We start from the raw sequence: 18855 nt of genomic DNA on the forward strand, positions 1-18855 counted from the left end.
TGCCCTCCCTTCACCCCCTCCTCCCCTCCCCATCTACAAACACTTTATTTTCATCTTTTCATTCTCTCACATTTTTTTCTTTTCCCTTTTTACTCTTCCCTTACCCATCCCACCTTCTTCAGTTCTAAAAATCAAATTCCCATAAGCAGTTGGAACTGATGATGTTGTATATTTAGCAATGTATTTAACATGAGTTGGTTACAATTTTATCCACTTATCAAACTGAGTAGAAATGTGTAAGGTATTTCATATTTTCCACCCTTGAGAATTCCAGCATTTAATTCACATTACTCCTCCCAAACAAACACACAACACACACACACACACACACACACACACACACAGTACATGCACACACACACAGTATATGCACATATTATTTCAGTAATAGTAGGTCTTCTACCCAGTAGATATTCATAAATTTCCTTCAGAATTAAAATTTTATAGTTAAGTTTGACCTTTCTAATGTATGTTTCCTCAACTTAAAAAAATACTTACCAATTGTTCTGAAGTAGTATATACACATCAAAATGATGACTGTTTAATTTTTAGAGGAATCATTTTGTTGATAATTAGAAATTAATTAACTATAATACATATTTACTTTATTTCAAGCACTTCAGGAAGCTTCACCTATGTTCCTTAAAACGACCCTTTGTGAAAGATCGCTATCATGCCTAGTTTACATTTATGTATATCATGCCTGCTCAAGACTACAAAATCCCTACGTGCTTAAGGTACAGTCAGACCCAGGCTTTGAACTCCTAATCTTGGTACTGCTATTTAGCAGAAAGTACTCAGGTTCTGAGATGACCACAGAAATACTGTCTAGAACAATAATTCAAGAGAGAAAATCAAGATGTCAGCATCATTTCTTTCACCTTCATAAATTCATATATTTTAACCTTTTTAAAAAAATCTGTTAAAAACTCTAATCATATTCTAATTTTAAATAATTTATTGCATATAATAGAATTAACATGGTGCTTTCCCCTGCTTTAGAAAGAAATCTATGAAAGTTCACCTTGAGAGTATATTCCAATAGGAGAAAACTTTGACAGCTTCTGCAGCAAAGTGCTCCTCTGTAGGTCTGATACAGGAAAGTAATTGTTTTAAAACAGTACACTGTGATCTTTGGGTAAGGCGGTGGGACATTTAAATGCAACAAGCACAGAAAATGCACTATACAAATATAAACTTCATTTGCATCTTTCACACTAAAGAGTTCTTTGAGTGAAATATACGAAAGCATTAAATTGTGCAAAAGAACATTTCCTATAAAAATGGCATTCACTCAGCAGAAGGGTCTCAGTTTTAGATGAAATCTTTTCTTCAAAAGTGTATTAAACCACGCCAGTAGTTAGGCTGGGATTCAAGCAAAGTTTTCTTCAAGACTGCTTGATCTTAGGGCTGGGGATTTAGCTCAGTGGTTCAGTGGCCTGCCTTGCAAGAGCAAGGACTCGAGTTCAATCCCCAGTACCAAAAAAAAAAAAGCTTGACTGCTTGATCTTGCAAACTTACTTTAAATACTAAGCCAAAGCAATTATAGAAGAAAGATACTACTGCCTTTATTGCTTAAATAATAAGCCAAATAATTAAAGAAAATGGAGCAAGTTCCTATTCCCAGAATCATTCAACCATACTTAATTCTGAACATATGATTGGCCAACAAAGCAAAGACAATGAAAAATTGCAGAATTTTATTTAAACTTATAGGTCTGAATAGTTCTGTAGATTGGAGCAACACTCCTCACCCTAGTGATTTATAGAAACTAAGGTTTGAAATAGCAGCAAAAGAGTAAAGAGAATGCAGGTTACTTCAAAGTAAATGAACTAACTGAATTTTATTAATCAGTGGGCTAACCTATAAGTATAAAATACCCTTATATTCCAACTCAGACTCTAAAAAATATCAGAATCATATTAGACAATAACCATTATAATTCAACTCTAGTAATGCTGATTTATAATATTTGGTTATCATTAATTTTAATCCAAAGCTTCAGAAAGGCCAAAGAGGCTCAAATTCCAAGGAGAAAAATATATTAGTGTTTCAAAACAAAAGAGATTGGAAATATCTTTACATTCCACTGTTCGGGGTAATTTATTAGTAGATTCTCCTTAAATCTTAGTTTTAACAATTAAAAAAAAATATCAACATGGGCCTAATTTATTTTATTTTAAAATTATGTGTATCACAAAATTAATTAAGCAAGCATAAGACGTGGCAAAAAAGTTTTGGTTAAATTTTTGCTATTTCTTTTACTAAAATACAGTAGTGAAGTTTGTAAAAATTTATTTATAAATATAGTCCTTTTCCATATTAACAGTTGGTTGTATTCTGAACACTATTGTGTATTATATTTTAAGAGGAAGACAAAAAATCATGTATAGAGTAATGTAATAAGTTAATGTAAATAATATTATTATATTAAGAGATAAAACTAATTGAAAGAGTCAGCTCAGAGAGAGAGAGAATTGGATTTGAATGTGAATTGTGTACCTTACTCTGTGTCAATAGGAGAGTTCTACACTTCTTTGAATGCAAAATTTCCAATTGTGGAAAATAATAATAGTGTTTGCATAGAAAAATATTGGCAAGAATCTGAAATTATTTGCAATGCATCAATATATGATTTATATTCTAAACCAGACACTCGCCAAAAGGTAGTAACTGTCCACATGTGGCTATTCAACAAATGAAATATGAAGACTGCAACTGAGATAATGCACTTCTAATTTTTTTTGATGAGTATCAATTCAATTTGAAAGCTAATAATTACCCTTTCAAAATTCAATTAATATAAAAAAGATATTGGTAATAACTTTGACAGAGTAAATTTTTGTGTAAACTTTAGTTGTGTTAGGAAAAATTGGCTATGGGACTGTGCCCTTTCTAACACAAATTATAAAATAAAAATCAAGCATTATGGATAAAAATTGATTGCCTGATTTTAGATTTAGTGTAATTGTGTGAAATTGCAATAACTTGTGAAAAAATGAATGTAAAATATCTCAGTAATAAATGTTATATTGTTGAATTTAAGATACTACTACTTTATATTTATTAAGGTTAAGTATCTTATTACATTAATTTCCCTTAACTCATTGATATCTTTAAGTGTGACTACTGTAAATTTTTAAATTATGGTTCTTGAAATTACATTTCTATTATTCAGTATTGCTTCATGTTTGTTATTTTATTGAACGTACTGAAAAGTAGAAATTATTCAATTCTAGAAGAAAAGATTCTTGTTTTATATTTACCCAACAGGTGATTCTTCAATATGGCACAATATTGGATAAATCTGAAGAGTTTAAAACCCATGCCTGGCTTCTTTTCTACATGGCTATATGGATGGTGGAGAATCATTCTTCTATATTTTTTAAAAAGCATGTAGTTACAATTGGAATGGGCTAGATCAAAGAATCAAGTGAGAGTCTAATCTTCCTATTTAAGAATATATATGTTTATGATACTTGGACAAAATATCTGACACCCACAAGTCAAAGTAGGAAAAGTTTATTTGAGCTCACAGTTTGTAGAGGTTTGAGTCCACAGGACCAGCACGGCAGGGAGAAAGCAGCAGCCATTAAGGGAGGAGGAGGGTTACATATTGTATATAAATTGGGCCATGCCCATTGTGACCCATCTCATTGGGTTTCGCCTCCCAAAATCATATTCAGTTGTAAACCCATCAATAGATTAATCTAGTCCTGAGTAGACCACTGATCCACTTCCCTCACAAAAACCCCACCTATGAGGGCATGAAACTTTGGGTGGACATCTAGATATAAACTATAACAGAAAACATAGAAATTTGTCATCCAAGGCCCCTGTAATATTATATCACTGTAATCTCTGAATTTGGGAAATCCAGGCAGGAGGAATATGAATTCCAAGCATGAGCTACATAAGACCCTGTCTGAAGATTGGGAGGGAGAGAGGGGAGGGAGGAGGGAGGAGGCGGGGAGGAGGGAGGGAGGAAAAGGAGTGGAGAAGGAAAAAGAAGGAGAAAAGGAGAGAGGAGGGTAGCAAGGGAGAGGAGAAAGGATGCAAAAGCACTCACAACGAGTGGGCAATTGGACTTCATTCCTTTTACTTAGGCTTATCTAATTTTTCACTCAATGAAAAGACCCACAGTTTACCATCATGAACAATTAAATGAACAGCTAAATTAAACAGCTTGAGGTTAACCATGGCAATCTCTTAATCACTGCAGTTTCTATCAGTTGCTTGTCTGAGACACCCCAGGCTATCAAGTGTCTAATAGGAAGAATAAATTTATTTTTGAAAGATATGAGGAGGTAGTAACTCCCATTGACCTATATAAACGAAATTGCATGAGTTTGCCCATTAAATTTTGTCACTTTCTATTTCCAATTCTCAGTGAATGACACCGCTTTCCATCTGATTAAAACAGCTAAATTCAAACTCATATTGTTGCCCCATATTTCTAAACTCATACACTGAAGAAGGATGATGGAGAAAGTATGGAGTAAACTCTACCACCAAGACTTTATTTTTATTTCTCTTTTGTGTTAAAGGGGATTGAATCCACAGGCTTCACCCTGAGCTACCTCTCCAACCTCTACTTAGTAATTTTCTGTTTTGAAAGAGGTTAAACTAAACTGCTAATTTTCCCAGGTTGAACTGAAATTTTGGATCCTCCTGCCTCAGCCTTCTAGAGTGTGGGGATTGCAGGCATGGATTGCCACAACAAGCTCTCTAAATTCATGAAATGTTTTTTGTTCTGTGTCCTATCAAAATAGTCAAAGCTATCATGCTTTCTGACTTGAGATGTCGTTTGAACCTCAAAGTGCACATATTGGATCCCCTCGATCATGTTTGTAATCACACTTTCACCCTCCAAATATACTTTTCAAAACAAAATGAATCATGTGATACTGTTCTTTAGAACACTGTCACTGCTTCTCTTTTCTCGTCGGGTTAGATAGCTTTGTGTAGATAGTTTACAGGCCTTCTCCATAACTGTCCACGTTCATCTAGGATCATATTCACTTCCTGTTCCTTTCCTCCACCCCAGCTTCTGAGACACTTTCCCATTTCCCACATTCCTTTAGACACACAGACTTTCAGTGAGATTTAGTTTATTAAAAGCATATTTTTGAAGAAGATAAAGCAAATTTTCAGATTTCCCTCAAAAGTGACTACTCAGGTTCCCAGAGGAGGTTTCTTTTGTTTTGAGACAGGGTCTCACTATGTAGTTGAGACTGACCTGGAACTCACTATGTAGCACAGGCTGGTCTCAAACTTGCAGTGATCCTCCTGCCTCAGACTCCCAAGTGCTGGGATTACAGGCATGCACCACAACGCCCAGCGGAAAGATGGTTTCTATGAGCACTCATTGTAGTCAGCCACTGGCTGTCTTCAAGACTTCTTGGCCTAAGCTATCTGTGCAGACCTTGTACTGATCCTCCCCACAGCTGAGATTACTTTCTTCACCCTCATGCCTCAGTGTGCCAGATCTCTTCATGGGGGGGCATCCATCACCTTTAAACCCCATGGTGCTCCTCCAAGCATTTTGTGTTCCTGTTCCACTTGTTCCAGTTATGTTTGTTTGCTTAAATGTGTGACTATTCCTCTTCCTCATTGGAGAATGTGATCCACAAAGGAGAGATTGTGTATAGACTTTTCATCTACGTCTGTAAACTATGACATTTAATATAGATTTTTAAGTATTAGTTTATCGAGCAAATGTCAGTGCCCAAATAATATCAGTAGGAATATGATGCAAATTTTAAATTCTGGAATACATAGGAAATTCCCCCCTGTGTGTGATTAGTGTATTTTTTGTGTTCAAAATCACATCTGGATTTTCTGTTTGTAATTATCCTCTTCTCTAGGTCTTGTTTGCTAGCAAAGATAGTAGACTATTTTTTTAATCAAGAATTATTCTACAAGTTTAAAGAAACTACGTTTTTTAACCTTTCATCATATGAAGATTTAAACCATAAGTAATGTTAATTTTCATGAAAATTTTCTGAACCAGAATGTCACCACTTTTCTGTATCACATAAAAATGGCACTTCTCCCTCTGTAGAATGTGCCCTTACTGCATACCATCTGTTCTGAGAATTATGTGCTTTTGGTCACTCATCCTTGTCATCCTAGGGTTTTTTTTTTTTAGTTAAAAAAATAGTCATTTCAGAATTTTATATCCTTATTAGGGAAATATGTCATGAAATGATTTGTATCCACCTGGAAAATGTACTCTTCTTTGAGAACAGAACAATATTTAAGAAACTAGAATGTAATGACATCTAATTAACAAGAGATCATCTTTTTCCTTCAGCTTGTCTGAATCTCATTAAGAAAATGAATCAAACAATAGATCTTGGGTCAGGAAATTAAAGATCCAGTCTCTTTTCCGTGTTCAGGCGTATTACTGTAATTCATGATTGCAGCCTGAAAACAGCCTTCTAGCCAGCTTATTTATTTTTCAAAAGTAATCACCATTTCTCCATCTCAGCTCCTTCTCTTCAGAGCAAAATAGTACCAACCAATAGAGTGCAACAGTTATCGCTGCCTCATAATAATATTAAGTTAAATTCAAGAATTTGGGAGCTCACATACTTCTCTACCTCTTAACTTCCCATTCATACAAATTTCCCAGACTCGTTACTGTTTCTGAAATCACCTTAACTCTGGACACCAAAAAATGGATGAAAGACATAAACTGCTCTGGCTGGAAATTTGCAGTCTACTTAACTAAAAATGATATAACCCTAAAGGAGTAAGTGCCAATCTCAGTAACACCAGCCATGCCCCAATAAATTATAAGAATTAAAGAAGTTGGCAAAAGAACTAGTTGTGATTAGATGAAAACTGTTAGGGTAGTAAAGATATCATTGCACTTGGAGGGAGAGTGCTTCTCTATATGAAATAAAGGTAGGACTCAGAGAGAAAGCTAGGAATAAACTATTTTAATTGCAGAATAATTTCTGATTAGTTTATTCATTTATTTATTCAGATAGTTCAATTGAATTCTAGATATATGGACTCATTTCTCACAATGTACCTAAGAATGAAATGGGTCTTTTTACCAAAATCAAGGAATAAAAGAAATTCAATTTACATTCTAGTGACAGAAGCACATATTGCAAAGAATGTAGCATAAAATCACAAGTATACAAATAAAGGGAAATTCTCTTTACACATGAAACAGAGTTAAAAGGACCAGATCAACCCTCTAACTTGTAAGAAAATAAAATAGTAATACTACACAAAATGTGTGAAAGTATACACTTAAATGTATTTTTCTCTGAGAACTGGGTCCAATATGCATATATTGCATATTGATTTCACTTGTGACAGTTTCATTAATTCTCAGAATCTAAAAAAGTTTTCTGTACAATACATTGTTCCTATGTAGGTAATCCTATGATGTATTGGTTATAAGAGGTTTATGTATTTTCTGCCAATCTTCATAAATCTACCTTTATTTCCAGTTACAATAGCCAGCTTTTATACTCAGTTTTACTCTCTATGGTTTTGTCCCCTGCAGAACAAAATATTATATATGAAATTTCAGAAATAATCCTGAAGTTTCTCTAAATTATGTCCCATTCTGAGTTGTGTGAGGAAATCTTGTACTATGGCACTCTATCCAGCCTGGGAAGAATCAGCCCTTTAGCCATGTATCTAAACTGGATAAGAAATCCACCCACTAGTCACTTGATAACTTCCTCCCTAATCAGACTGACTATGCAGTATCACACGCTGTTAAATAGGGCTTGGTACTATCTCGAGTTTTCAGCCATCAGCTGGATTTTGGGAATGTATCCATCACTGACAGTGGAAGGCTTAGAAACTTTGGACTTTGATTTGAAAAGATCTGGTGATATTGAACATAATTGAATTTTTCTTTTGTCAATGGAGGGATTTTTGCTTGTTTCCATGTTTGTTTTAGAAAGGGACATGCTTTGTACTCCAGGCAGGAACTGAATTTATTGGGTAGCCCAGGCTTGTCTCAAACTCAGGCTAATCTTCCTTCTTCAGCCTCTAAAATGTTGGCATTATAGGTGTGTTATACTACTCCTTGCTTCAAAACATTTTATTATAAGTAAAACATATACAAGAAAATACATGATAATAGGTCGTGTTTTTAATTATATGTAAATTAAATCAGTCATGTGTAATCTTTAATTTTGTATTGTTTTTTCTTACATTATGTTTGTGATACCTATTCGTGTGTTTTAGATAGTAGTTTTTATTTCCATTGTCAGTCCATCATTCAGTAGAAGGAATATGAATTATTTACTTCATATTGGTTGAGGAATGTTTGTCTTTATTCTGATTTTAGCTACAATGAATAATATTACTATTGATTCTCTTGGTATGCCATTTGTTTCAATTGTATACATTTCTATTAGGTGAAAGAATAAGCACTTTTTGTGCCCTTTTTTTGTGCTTTACTAAATATTACTGGTTTTCTAAGATGGTTTTGCAATTGACATTGTATTAAAATGTTTGTGTTCCATTTGCTGAGCATACTCACTAGCACTTGCTATGGTCTCATGTTTATTCATTTCAGCTATTCTGCTGGGTATACAGTGAATAGAAACACATTGTATATTTACTGATCCTTTGAAATCTTTTTCTTTGAAGTAGCACTTGTCCTACTTTTTAATCTTTTTTAATATGATATTCTCAAAAGTTTTATTGATTGGTATTAAAACATTATATGTTTTATAGATGAGTGCACTGTGAAATATATGTATGAAATACATTTTATACAGTTTTGTTGAAGTCACTTTTCTTGATATCTCTATTCATTTCAGGCTTATTTTGTTCTTTTAAAAAACTTTTAAATATATCTCATTTATTTTCACTGGCTTTTTTTCCCCAAATAACAGTAATAAAACTCATAAATATTCTTCTGCTTAACAAGGTTTATTATTTAGTATTATTTGTTATTTAATTTTATTAATCATCTACTTACATTTTAGATACATAAAAGATAAAAGCAATAATCTCAAATTAAACTCTTACAAATATGTATACACAAACTCATAGTGCTACATAAATCTGTAGTAAAATTTAGAGATAAGGTATATTTTGTTGAATATAAACAATTATATCATATTCTTTTGATTAACAGTTGACTGACTCAATTAGACATGTATTCTGCTTTGAAATTCATACTAGTAGTATAATTACTTTTCATTTTAAATGCATATAACCAGGATTTTTTCTTATAGTTTTGTATAATTATTACTTGACAGCATAGTCCATTTGTATTTTGATAGTGATAAAATTACAGTAATGTTTATGGAAAATTTGAACTGCATATTCATCCACTTTCTATTAATATTCTTCTTTCTTGCTGTTATACTTTACAAAAGCCATTCTTAACAATGCATGTGTACTTATTGCTGGACTTTCATTGATAATTCTCACATTATTTTTGGAAATTAATACTATGCTTCAGATATTCTAAATGGATATTGTGAAAATTAATATTCATATATAACTAACTGCAAAATGCAGTATCTTCTCTTTTGATCATCAAAATAATTTAAATAAGAATATGATGAGTATAACTCAGATAATTCAAGAATGGAAATCCCAGTGTAACTTTTTTATGTGTGTGTGATATATGGTAAGAGCCAAACCTGCTTATCTTAGCATTATCCTTCTTCCTGAAAAGTATTTTCTTTCAGTAGAGGGAAATGAAATCAGTCTCTTAGGCTTTCACATTGAGTCTCATCTCCAGAATTTTATTACTAAGTTTTGCAACTATTAAGTTGCCCAGCTTGGACTCAAACTTGCCATCCGTCCTCCTGCATTAGCCTCCCATGGTCCAGTTTTACAGGTCTGCCACAACATCCAGCTTAAAGTATACTTTAAATATTTTAATAAATAAAATATATGATTATTGTTGTAAAAAATGTCTTATTTTATCCTTGGCCTTGAGATATGTTTGCCAAATTGTAGGCACCCTTGTATTGATTATGAAACATTGTGAAAATTAATGTCTCACTACATTTCGGTTCATTGTTGCTTCTAAGGATTCTTTTAGCAATTTGATGTCATTTCTTTATAGGAACTTGTCTCTCTGCTATGTTATATTATTTCTATATTCTATTCTCATGTTCATTAAGGCTTTATGGCATGTGAATTTCTCTTTTACCTGTCCTTTGGATTTTATAATTTCCTTCACAATGCCTTCTTAATCCCATGGTGTTTAAGAATAAGTCATATAATTTCAATGTTTATACTTTCTACAGCTTTTCCTGGTTTCTAGTTTTGTGGCATTGCATTCAAAAGAGATATTAGAGCCAGTTGTGTTAGTGCATGCTTGTAATTCCAGCACTCTTGAAGCAAGAGAAGCACAAGCTGAAAACAAGAATGAGATACTGGAGACAGTTATAGGTAAATGGATGCAAACTGGGGCCTTTTGCTTAAGTGAAAGAAATAGGACACATGTGTAAATACAGAATAGTTTCCTCTGGTGTGAGAAACAAAGTGTATAATTCATAATGTGAAATAGGAAGAAAAGTTCCAAAGTGGAAGGGGAAGGGGAATAGGGGGCAGTAGGGAAAAGGAAAGAAGGGAAAGGAAAAAGTACAAGAAAAGAAAAAAAATTTTTTTTAAATGTGTTGACATGTTTTGCAACTTACCATATAACCTCTCCTAGAGAATGTTCTTGATTACCAACATTGTTAACATATAATTGCTCACATACTCTCTGATGGTCTTTGGTATTTACAGGCTGTCAGCTGTAATGTTTCCCTTTTCATTAGTGATATTATTTATTTGAATCTTCTTTCTTCTTAGTCTAGCTAAGGGTTTGTATGTTTTATTTATCTTTTACAATGAATAAATTCTTTGTTTCATTGATTTTTGTATTTTTACATTCTTTGTATTTTTTATTCTCTAATTTTTATTCTTTATTTCTGTTCTGATCTTTATTGTTTTCCCTCTCTACTGTGTGTTTAGTTTGTTTTGGTTTTCTTAGTTCCTTGAGATTCAGTGATAGTTGATTGATTATATCAACTTGAATAAATAACATCCGCTGAATTGATTCAGAATTGTTCTGGGGTGCTGAAGACCCAACTTAGGGAGGATTATTGACAGAATGCTATAAAAGGGAAATGAAGGATTGCTTCTGTTTCCTTCAGAGGAGCTCCAGCTTTGCTTTCTCAGTCATTGTCTCCTAACTTTCAGGCCAGACTCTTCAGCCTCCAGCATCAACCCTTCAGCCTTCTGGCATAGACCCTTTGGCTTCCTGCGTGGAGCTCCAGGTGCTAGATTTCAACCTTCAAGTATCCAGAGCATAGATAGATCTTTTGCGCTCTTCCACAGCTGACAATGTGGTTGGTCATTGTAAGCCAATCTGTAAATTCTTATATATTTGTATATCTTGTATTATACCTATTTCTCTAATAAACACTGAGTGATACAGATTCTTTATCTGAGTCATTCTTTATCTCTTCTTTTATATTTAACATGTTTTTTAAAATTAAATTGAATTTATTGTTACATTTTAGGTATACAGCACAGTTACATTCATTACTGGGATCTTGTACCTCTACATGACAGGTCTTGGTTCTCATTATTTCCCCTTGTCCCCGCCCTCCCTTCACCCCCTCTCCCCTCCCCACCTACAAACACATATATTGTAAGACTTGAATGAGCTAAAGTGACTCCATGCTAATAGGCCAGAGACTGTGCTTCTTCATATGCTAATTGCTAACTTGGCTAACAGCTGGCCCAGGGGCAAATGGTATGACAAAAGGTGACCATAGAATATTTCCTGCATGAGATAAGCAATGTGTTTGGAATCTTGTCCTCTGGTAGTTACCTTACATATTTAGTACGATGTGTTACCCCTGTACACATGGAAAAAAATAAAAAATAAAAATACATTAACATTTTTAGACCAATATGGTTGTCCATTTCTGTACAATGCCAACTCTACACAGTAAATTGGGATGACTTTTTCCAAAATTGGCAGCACCGTTAAAGTTTCCCAAAATTCAATTTATATAAATATGTGTGTGTATCTATGTGGGTTTGATTACAGAAACTAATAAAGTATTCTCTAAATAATGAAAAAAAGAATAAGACTATAAGAGCGAGAAGCAATTTAAATATGTTCAGGGACCATGTTCATCTCCAGAATTAAGGATTATTTTAATCTTACATCATTGCCTTTTCTCTTTTACTTTCCTTTTTAGTTTTATTTTAGGATTCCCTATTTTTAATGTTCATACAGAGATTTCTTTAACTGAAATACCGAATAGTTTCTTTGGTGTGAAAAACTATAATAGTACACAGGATCCTAATGACATAATTAATAATGTGAAATAGGAAGTAAAGGGCTAAAGGTGTAGGGAAAGTGGGAAGGGTGGGGGAAAGGTAATAACGGAGAGGAAAAAAATATGAGAAACTGAAAAAATGGAAATAAAGTGTTTGTAAATGGAGAGGGGAGGAGGGGGTGAAAGGGCAGGGACAAGGGGAAAAATGAGAATCAAGACCTATTATGTGAAGGTACAGAATCCCAATGATGAATGTAATTGTATTGTATACCTAGATTGTACCAATAAACTCAATAAAAAGCAGGGGGGGAGACCTCAGCCCCTGAGCAGTTGCCTCTCTGAGCTACCTGGCTCTGGGAGTGCGGGAGTGCCTTCTGGCCAGACTAATAAAGGTCTATTTACCATCTAGCCTGGTTTGGTCCTTCCTGGATTTCTCCTTTCTCCGTTGAGCTCCCGGAGCCCTGCTGGGTGTTAGGACCCAGCATCATGGAGTCATTTTTGGCAGTTCATACTCCATGGAATGGAAGTGAGACTTTAAGTCTTACAATATTTAACATGTTTTATTTGTCTCTTCTATTGAATAGGTATATACTTTATTTTTTAAACATGGGAAATGATTTCTCTAAACTTTCATCTTGTTACTACTTTTAATATGTCTTGTGGATGGGTGTGGTGGTGCACGCCTGTAATCCCAGCATTTGGGAAGCTGAGACATTAGGATTACTGGGAGTTTGAGACCAACCTGTGCTACATAGTGAGTTCCCGGTCAGTCTCAACTACATAGTGAGGCCCTGTCTCAAAAAAACAAAACAAAACAAAACAAAATGAAAATATGTCATGTGGCTTTGATGCATCTCCATTTTTAATTTCTTGTGAGAAATTTTAAAATACATTTTATTAATATCAACTAATTGAAAATATCATGTTTCCACATAGTATTTTTATACATGCATGTAGCACATTTTGATCCTATGCACCCCCCATTTTGCTCACTTACACCCCAATTCTCCCTGCCCTTATTTTCTTCCTCTTGTCTAGTAGTAGCATCCTTTCTAATGTTATACCACTTTTTTAGATTCTACATACAATGTTAGAGAAAACATAACAGTTGCCTTTCTGAGGCCAGCTTACTTCTCTTAGCATGATGACCATGATTTCAATCCATTTTCTGCAAGAGACATAATTCAATTCTTCTTTATGGCAGAATAACATTCCCTTGTGTACAGAATATCACATTACTTTTGCCCTTCACCTGATAATGGGTATCTAACTTGATTCATATGTCAGCTAATGTGCATTATGCCACAATGAACATGGGTTTGCAAGCGTGCCTATAGTATGCTACTTAATTCTTTAGATAAATATTGAGAGTAGGAAAAAATGAGTTATGATTGTTGTGCTTTTAATTTTCTAATGAGAATCCATGCTAATCTCCAGACTGGCTATACTAATTTACATTCCCTACAGTGAAGATTCCCAGAGTAGTTTTGATTTGCATTTCCCCAATGACTAAAAATGTTGAACATTTTTCATCTGGGAGCTTACTATAACCGTTTAGTATTTGTTTTTTTTCTAACACCTTATTTTGTTCATTTACATCATAGTTTCCTGAAAGTGCTTTATGCATATTGAATAATTTCTTCTACACATGTCCGTGTTCATTATTTTTGGTTGTCTTGTTGATTCTACTGCCAGTGATTTCTATTACTTTTATGTCAACACAGTAATTGAAATATTTTAACTCATTGTGCCAATAAGTTAAGGGGTTGGTGTAATAAAGTAGGCAATTTAAAGGTTTTAATTTTTTCCAGAAATTACGAATCCTGAGTATGCTTATTTTTCTTCAGATTCTTTTTTTGTTTTATTCATTAAGTTTAGCAGTACATTTTAGGTATACAATATTATGACATTCATCATTGGGAATTTGTATCTTGGTTATTATTTTTTTCATATTCTTAAAGTCTTCTGTGTATAACTTAATTTTTTTGTCTGAACAATTTATTTAATACAGAGTGTATATAGTGATATAAAATTTATAATTTGATATAAAGCTCTTATTTATAAATTTAGAAAATAATTTAAATAATGAAATTATCATCTAAACTGCAAAAAAAATTTATTTTTCTTTTCATTAAACTTTAGTATAAAGTATATTTCTAAGAGTTTCTATTTCTGCCAGCTCTTTTGTAATTATCACTTGGAGGGGCCAGGGATTTAGCTCAATGGTTCCACTGCCTGCATCTCAAGCGCAAGGTCCCAAATTCAATCCCTGGTAACAAAACAACAACAATAACAAAACAAAAACAAAAACAAATAATTATTATTTGGCCGATTAAAAATACAATATGGAGTTTAATGGTTTTAATCAATGTCTAGAAAGTGTTTAATATAGTTACTGAGGGCCAGGGATTTAGCTCAGCAGTTCCATGGCCTGCCTCGCAAGCACAGGGACTAGAGTTCGATCTCTGGTACCAAAAAAAAAAAGAAAAAGTATTGAATTATTTATATTTCGCTCCATAACTTTCATTAACACTCTTACACTTATATTAATTGCAAAATATCATAGATTAGTTATGTGAAGTGGTGGTAGAATCAATGTCATTAACAGATTGTAACTTTCTCTCCTTGACAGGGTTGCTTAAGTTGTATGAAGGCAACACAACAAAAACATTAAATTCTACTTTCCTGAAGAATATCTTAGAATAGCTACAGTTATGCACACACTTGTCCATTTTGCAACCAAACTAGCATAGGAAATTTGCAGGTTAAAAAAATTGACATTGTTTATCATGGAATGAGATTAAATAATTGTATTGTGTCTTGAGGCCATGAAGGAACATAGTTATCTTCATACACTTGATTCTCAAGGAAATTGCTGGGAGTCCAGCAAATAATGTGTCTATAGAATTTATATGCTTTCAAATCCTTACAACAAAATCATTCTTGTACTTATGCTGGTTCACTGAAAAAGTAATATCTATTTATCTCTAATTTTTATACTTAATTTTATCTTGTTTTGTTATTATGTAGGTGTAGTTTAATTCTAGAAGACAAAATTTTGATAAAGCAATTACCAATTTTCTATCACTCCTTCAAGTAGTTCTCCCAGGACTTATTCATTAAATATCATATGAGATGTATGAATATTCTGTCTTGATATTCTAGTACATCTTCTTTATAACTAAGCCTCTCGATTACAGTATCTATTATCTTACCTAATATTCAATTTATTTGCTCTAACCTGACTTTCAAATACTTTCATTCAATGAGTGATCACGTGTATTCTCACTATGTTTCCTACAAACATGTTTCTAGATAACACCCAAACGTGTCTAAATGTCAAATTAATTGTTTTTACTCCAAGACAAATATTCTTACTATGTTTATAATTTATAATGATTATCCCAGAATTTTTGGTATTAAATTAGAATAAATAATTATTAGTAGATTTTGCTTTTGGTTATCTTTTAATGCTCCCTCCATACCTATAATTTGTTTTTATAAATCTTTCATGTGCCATTATCTTTCTATTGAGTTTCTTCATAAATTGGGCCAGGCATATTTTACTGCTTGAAATATTTCAATATCTAACTGTCTTTTTGTTGTTTTTAAGAAAATGTCAGTCCTTATTATCTAGAATATACAAAGAACTCAAATATAAAGACCCACTTCAAAAATGGGCATCCAAAGTGAACAAACATTTCTCAGAAAAGAAGTAAAAGCAGCAAATAAATATATGAAAAAAAAGTTCCACATCACAGGTCATATGAGAGATGCAGATGAAAACAACACTGAGATTCCATCTCACCCCAGGAAGAATGGCTACTACTAAGAAACCAGCCAATAACAAATCTTGGCAGGTTGTGAGGAGAAAGGAATCCTTCTCCAATGTTGGTGGGAGTGCAGACTGTGGCAACCACTTTGGAAATCAATACGGAGATACCTCAAAGAGCTGGGACTAGAGGTTCCATTTCACCCAGGTATCTCTCTGCTGGGTATCTTTCCAAAAAAAATTAAAAGAATCATAGGGCAGTGAATATGCACACTCATGTTTATAGTGGCACAATTAATAATAGCTAAAACTTGGAAACACCCTGAAATTAATTTTTATTTATGTTTTATTTTATTTATGTCTCTTATTTATGTAGAAATTATTTTATCTATCACCCCAAAGTATTTATACCTCACTTTGCACTAGCCCACATCATCTGTCATAATGCCAAGTTGCTTATTTGGCTGCATTGCACAAGAGAGTAACTGCCTCCAGAGCAGAGAGCACATTTAGTAATTCTTATTTCTCTAGCACCTTAGACAGTGGACAGTATATAAAATATATTTGTTAATTGTTGGTGAAACTAACTGAGATTGGTTTACAAGCATTTCTCAAAGTTCAAAAGTCACTGAAATGGCTCATAATGATTCCTGAATTTGAAATTAAATATATTTTCTAAAGTTATATGTTGTAAAATAAATATTAATGTTATTTTAATAATTATTTTACAGTGTATATTTTAATTTCTAATAAAGTACTTTTTAAAAATATTTTTTCTTTTTATTGAGTTTATTGGTACAATGTAGGTATACAATACAGTTACATTAATCATTGGGATCCTGTACCTTTACATAATAGGTCTCGATTCTCATTTTTTCCCCTTGTCCCTGCCCTCCCTTCACCCTCTCCTCCCCTCCCCATTTACAAACACTTTATTTCCATTTTTTCAGTTTCTCATATTTTTTTCCTCTCCCTTATTATCTTTTCCCTACCCTTCCCACTTTCCCTACACCTTTAGCCCTTTACTTCCTATTTCACATTATTAATTATCTCATTAGGATCCTGTGTATTATTATAATTTTTCATACCAGAGAAACTATTTGGTATTTCAGTTAAAGAAATCTCTGTATGAACATTAAAAAAAAGGGAATCCTAAAATAAAACTAAAAAGGAAATTAAAAGAGAAAAGGCAATGATGTAAGATTAAAATAATCCTTAATTCTGAAGATTAAAATGGTCCCTTAACATATTTAAATTGCTTCTTGCTCTTGTAGTCTTATCTTATTCTTTTTTTCATTATGTAGAGAATACTTTATTAGTTTCTGTAATCAAACCCACGTAGATATGACCTTACATATTTAGTAAAATGTGTTACCCCTGTACACTTGGACAAATAAAAATTAAAATTAAAAAAATTAACATTTCTAGACCAATATGGCTGTCCATTTCTGTACAATGCCATCTCAACACAGTGAATTGGGATAACTTTTTCCAAAGTTGACAGTACCATTAAAGTTTCCCCAAATTCAATTTAGATAGATAGATAGATAGATAGATAGATAAATATAGATATATATGTATGTAAATATATATATATATGTAAATATATATATATTTATATAAAAAGACTAATAATAGCAGTATGTTATGCATCTATAGCAGCAACAGCATTTCCAGGTTTTACAGTCATCTGAACAAAGTTATAGACATTCAGCACATTCCATTAAACAAAAAAAAAAGAAAAGAATAATATACAGAAAACTGCAAAATTCTGTTGCTGTTGTGGTACCTGGCACCATGTTTTTATTAGCATCTTAATTATCATCTGGAAAGAGAACATTCTAGAGTAATATCATTAAATATAGCTCTGATAAAGCACAATCCCTACTATGTATCATAAAGCAGGTACAAGATACTTTACATTCACAGAGGTATGATACAGTACCATCCTACATCAATAACACTAGAATCAGTCTTTGTTGGAAATTTGCTTTGTCTGCAAATAAGATTGCTACCCCTGTTTTTTTCTGGGCTCCTGTCACATGGAGAATTGTTTTCTATCTTTTCACTTTCAGTCTATGGGCTTCTTTTTGCACTAGGTGTGTTTCTTGTATACAACATATTGTTGGATTTTGCTTCTTATTCCATTTTGCCAGTCTATTTCTCTTGATTGGTGAGTTGAGGCCATTGACATTGCTGGTTATAACTGATATGTACTGACTTATTATTGACATGTTATTGGCCTTTTGTTGACTCTTTTTACTTTTTCACCTTCTCCTTTTAATTTCTTGCCTTGCCTATTTGATTTGCTCTGTTGGGCCTCATGGTGTTGTTGCCTTCATTGTCTTTTTCTAGGATCTTGTTTAGAATTGCTTGTAGTGCTGGTTTGGTATTCATGTAGTTTCTCAGGTGTTCTTTGTCGTGGAAGTGTCTTATTTCCCCATCCATTTTGAAAGAGAGTTTTGCTGGATACATCAGTCTAGGTTGGAGGTTGTTCTCTTTTAGTACTTGAAATATCTCATTCCAGGCTCTCCTTGCCCCAAGGGTTTGTGTTGAAAAGTCTGCTGTGATTCTGATGGGCTTTCCTTTGCATGTGATTTGTTTCTTTTCTCTTACTGCTTATAGTATTTTGTTCTTCTGTTGGGTTTCTGGGATCTTGATTATTATATGTCTAGGTGTAGATTTTTTTTGATTGTGGCTGGTTGGGGTCCTATATGCCTCAGTTTTCTGAAAGTCAAATTCTTCCCCTCTGTTTGGGAAGTTTTGTCATTCATTAATTCTGTGAACAGCTTTTT

This window comes from Fukomys damarensis, unplaced genomic scaffold (genome assembly GCF_012274545.1).
Source record: "Fukomys damarensis isolate Sample0158 unplaced genomic scaffold, DMR_v1.0_HiC HiC_scaffold_14, whole genome shotgun sequence".
NCBI lineage: Eukaryota > Metazoa > Chordata > Mammalia > Rodentia > Bathyergidae > Fukomys > Fukomys damarensis.